We start from the raw sequence: 5,115 nt of genomic DNA, 5'->3' as shown, positions 1-5,115 counted from the left end.
GTTATTTAGTATTGCTCTCTAGGATAGAAATATCCAGCCCACTTCTCCCTCCAAAGCTCTCTGGCCACTAGCCTCAGCAAGTTCCCCCACACTCACATTCTCTGGTAGGGTAAGGTGTGGGAGGGGACATAACAGGGCTAGAGCTCAGTGAATGGGCTTCGGAGTAAATCAAATCCAGGTTTCCTTTCTGTTCTGTGACCCTGGCCAAGTCAATGAACCTCTCTGAGTCTCTCCAAGATAGTGGTCCCTTTCTGGGCTACCACAGGATTGAAGAGGCAACATGAAGAACGTTCATGGCGCAGTGTTTGCTTACAGCAAGCACAGGACGAACAGCAGTGGTCCTTACTGTTAGGTGACCTGTGGAAGCCATGCCTCCAGGCAGGGCGCAAGCATCTCAGCATCCCCAGTCCCAGGTGCTCTGGCTGCCCTTCCTTCCACCTCTGCTCTTCACCTTCGGTGGTCACAGCGCCCCTGACTTCCCAGCCAGAATGAGCCTGGCCATTCCAGTCACCAGCAGGGACTGGAGCAGCTGGCTCCAGAGGTGCTGGTTACAGTGTCCTCCTGATCTTGCAGATGAGAGCTTGCCCTCTGTCTTGGCCAGCTCTCCCTGCTCCCTTCCCCTCAGCAAAGGAGAAAGATGGGTCCAGAAGAGAAAACAGATGGAAGTCTGGCTTTTGAGTCTGGGACAAGCAACGTGAACCTCCAAACCTTGCTCTGCCCCCTTCCAAGCTCCGCGATCTTGAGCGGGTCCCTTTACGTCCCAAAGTTTCACTTTGTCATCTCGACTGCAGGGATGTCAGGTGTTCCCTCCCGACTCTGGGCTGAACTATGACTCCCTTTTGAGTTGATCTTGCTGTTGCTTCTGCATGGGAACCCCATGAGCTTCAGTTTCAATGGTAAATGGACAATAATGGCATCTTCAGAGGAGTGTCAAGGGGGACACACGGCTGAGGGCACTGGTAGCCACATGGTCGTTCTCCCAGCCTGCTGCCCACCATATGGCTGGAGCAATATGCTGAGGTTGGGGTGGGATTAGAACAGGGCCAGACAGGAGCCCACGGACACCAGGGTTGGCTCTACTGGAGCGGCAGCCTTATGATACCCTTTTCCCAGGCAAGGGAAGGCCTATGTGCCCCTGACACCTCCCTGCCAGAAAGAAAGCCACAGTACATTAGACAGCCAGGACCAGAAACTCAGGGTTTGGCCTCAAGCTGTGGGCTGTTTTCCAAGATAGAGTGGCCTTGGGGTCAGAAGGCCTCCCCAGGATGCCCTCCCCCCCTTTGAGGAAATTCACATTGTGGCTAGGTCCCCAAAGGATTCCCTGCAGGGATACGGCTGGGCCAAGATACACAGAACATGTGTTTGTGGAGCCCAGGCTTCACCACAGAAGGGAGCAGTGGGGGCAGGGGTGGGGGAGAGGCACCTGCCTGGGTCTTGGGCATGCTCAGCAATTCATTTCTGAGGCCCCGCCCATTGCTCCTGGGTCATCAAGGTGGGACACACAGAGCCTAGGGCATAGCCTGCCCTGCCCGTGGAGGAAGGGAGCCAGAGAGTGGGCACTGGTTGACATTCGCACAGGAATGCTGGCTGCTTGCCACGCTGGGCTGGGCTGATTACCAGTGGCCTCTGGTGTGCCAAGAATACCTCAAAGGTAACCTTTGACATGCTTTCCAAAGAAGGGTATAGCCTCTGTCCCACACTGCCGAGATGTCTGCAGCTAACACAGGGTTTCCTCATCAGTTCCGTCCTGTGTCCTCTACGTCCTCTAGCTGGCTTGTGGCTACCGCTAATCTATCACTCCCGGGGTTTCAGAGTGGCAGTTTGCCCATTGCAAGCCTTAAGCAATGTCACTAGGCTTGTTCTTATTGACATAGACCCAACCTGATGGCCTATGCTGAGTAAGATACTAAGGACTTGGAAAGTGGCATTGTTGGGCTGGTTCTCCGACTCCAAGTCCCTAACTCTGGGGAACAGTTGGGAACTTAGCCAAACACTGACAGTCAACACATGAGGGACAGGCAGATGACTGCCCTCCAGCTCCAAGTCACTCTGGGCAGAGGCCCAACCTGGCCTTTCTTAACGTGTCTTTTAGGGGCCAGGACCCCCTCTAGTCTCAGTTTCAAGACCTAAACCTCAAGTTAAACAGAATGACCTTTCAGGCTTAGTTTCGTTCTGGCCCTGGGGGAAGCCTCTGGCCCTGGGGAAGCCGCTCACGCTCACTCACGTCGGGGAATCACCTCGCTCGGCCTCCACAGCTCAGGAAGCAGAGAGAAGGCTCTTTAGGTTGTCATAACAGAGTGGCCTCCAGGCACCTCCTGTTTACCCAGGCTGAGAAAATACAGCCAGGGCCCTAGCAACAGGTACAAAGGGGCCCTTGTGCCTCTGTTCCCTGGGCTCCCTCCCCAGCCCAGCCCAGCTGGAAGCTCTCCGAGAGGCAGGGGACCTGGCCTGCAGCAGCCTGGCAGGTGGGAACAGGCGGTGGTGTGTGCACGGCTTGCTCTGCGCTTGCTCTGAGGCACAGGCAGGAAATGGCCCATTCTTCAGATTAGCAAACTGAGGCTCAGAGAGGAGCCTGACAGGGCCTTGTCAGCTGGACATGGAGCATGTGATCTCAGACCAAGGAGGCGGTATTGTTCAAGAGACCTACATTGGGCATGCATGTCAAGCGTGCCCCACCCCCACCACGGAATAAAGGTAGATACAGCCTGCATGCATCTCCTGGCATGTGGACCTCAGATGAACAGAGCTGTGAGAGGGTTTTGCCTGGGATGATAAAACTGACAGGAGTCAAGAACAATGGAGGAGTCCTCCCCGGAGCACTAGGCACTTCCTCAGCCCATGAGAGAATGTGAGGGGTGTTTCCAGTGTGCCGGTTCCCAGCAGCACCCATGCAGCAGGTGGAGGTGTGACAAGCTGTTCCGGATCGCTAGAATGATGAATGTATAAAAACAAAGTCAAACCCCAGGAGGGACTGGGAGCGGCTCAGTTGGCTAACGGTTTGTGTACAAGCATGAGGACCAGAATCTGATTCCCCAGCACCCACACAAGCCTAGGCAGGGCAGTGCCTTACCTGATCAGTAGGCTTCCTAACCAGTGACAGATCCTGTCTCTAAAAATAAGAGGACAGTTTCTGAGTTTGACCTCTGACCTTTGTGTGAACCTTCCCCTCCATGCCCACACCCAATCCATGCCACTACACAAAATAAACTTTTTTTTTAAAGCAAACCAGAAAAAGACTGGGAAAATTTTATAGATTTCTACAATAAGGAATTTGAATGGCCGACAAATCCTAGGAAATGGAGTTAGCTTGACCAACAGGCTGTGACAGCACCTGCCTCTCATGCTGGGGAGAGGGTCAGAGGTTGTGTTGTTAATTTAATTATAATTGAGCTCTTGAAGATGCGTCAGGTATGCTGAAGGATTCCATATAGGTAGATTCCGTTTATGGTTCTGGTTGTTCGAAGTGCAAGTCAGATTAATGCAGCCTTGCTAAATGCCATCAAAGAGCTGGGCACTCAGTTTTTAGGGGTCCCTAGCCCAGGGTGTGGAAACATCACAGCTGACAGAGCAGCAAAGGAGGGAACTTGATCCTTAAAACGAATGACAATGGGTGACATCCCCGAGGAGGGGGGGGATGATTCCATTTTGTCTATGCAGTGGGACGCTCTCCAGAGTCAGAGGAGGCAGGGGTACTTGTGCTGACATCATGGTAATGGGTAAGAAAGCAGCCACTTAGGAGGGGTGCATCTCTGCAGGGTGGTGAGACAAGTATCCGGGTGCAGGCTGTGCCGGGGAGGGGGCCCCGGATGTGGGAAAGGCTTCTCTTCATAGAGCGCTTTAAGATTGTTTCCATTTCTTTGTTACTGTTTAAAACGCTGCTTTTGTTTGTCTTGAAATAGAGCCTCACTGTGTAGCCCTGGCCATCCTGGAACTCACTTTGTAGACCAGGCTGGCCTTGAACTATAAAGATCCGCCTACCTCTGCCTCCTGAGTGCTGGGATTAAAGGCGTGCGCCATCATATCCGCCCCTGAACATTTTATTTTTTTTTTAGTGTAGATTGTTTTTTGTTGTTTGTTTTTAAAAGCTCCCGGAAGTCATTTCCTTTTGTATATAAGGATCACCACGAGGCTGGAGCGATAACTGTTGGCAAAGTGTTTGCTGTACAAACATAAGGACCTGAATTCAATCTGCAGCACGAATGAACACCTGTGGTCAGTGAACCCAGAACACCGAGAAACCCTGTTTCAGAAAGTAAGGCAGCTGGCACTCCCGAAGGACATCTGAGGACGTCCTGTGGGCTCCACATGCATGCATGCCCACACACCCACATTAGAACTGACTGGAAACCTCTGACCTCAGTTTCTGGGTCCAGAACAGGGATGCAGGTGGGGTGTAATCTGGAGATTCTCAGTCAACTCTATGGGGCGAGGAGGTTGAGGGTGCCATCCATCAGGAGAGGTCACAGGAAAGGTCCTGGACTGGAAACGTGGCTAGACGCAGGGCAGACGTTAACAGAAGTGCCAGGGTGGAGACGGGCCTCTTCTCGGGGGCTCCTGCTGCATTTAGATGCTTGCATTTGGATACAGTCCTGGGGAGGACCTGGGAAGGGGTTGTGGGGTGAACCCTTTGCCTGTCTTCTCAAGGAGACAGGCCAAGGGAGCAGCTGGATACCCTAAGAGCAGCAGACTCCCCTCTGGGGACCTCCTGGGGCTGAGGCTATGACTAGGTCAGGACCCAGAACCTGGGTTGCCCTGGGACCCATAAGCCGGTCTCCCGTATCTGCTGGGAGACACGGCTACCAGACTGTGGCCACCCCATCAGCAATGGGCATATGCCACTCCTCGAACTGCCCAACTCTTCCACACAGAGGGCTGTCCAGGTGGCACTGTACAATGGACGGTACTCTCCTGTGCTGTAGTAACCCTGACAGTGCCAGTGTCCCATTATCTGAAGGCAGACAGCTAGCTCTCCAGCATTGTGCCAATGGCCCAGAGATGGATGGCAGATTTTGGGGGGCTGTCCTTTACATTGTGTAATATTTAGTTAGTAACAGCCCCTGTCAGCTGTGACAACCCCAAATGCCACCAGACATTTATTGCCAAATGACTCCTGGG

This window comes from Mesocricetus auratus, unplaced genomic scaffold, assembly GCF_017639785.1.
Source record: "Mesocricetus auratus isolate SY011 unplaced genomic scaffold, BCM_Maur_2.0 Super-Scaffold_15014, whole genome shotgun sequence".
Lineage (NCBI taxonomy): Eukaryota > Metazoa > Chordata > Mammalia > Rodentia > Cricetidae > Mesocricetus > Mesocricetus auratus.
Note: the sequence above shows the minus strand (reverse complement) of the source record.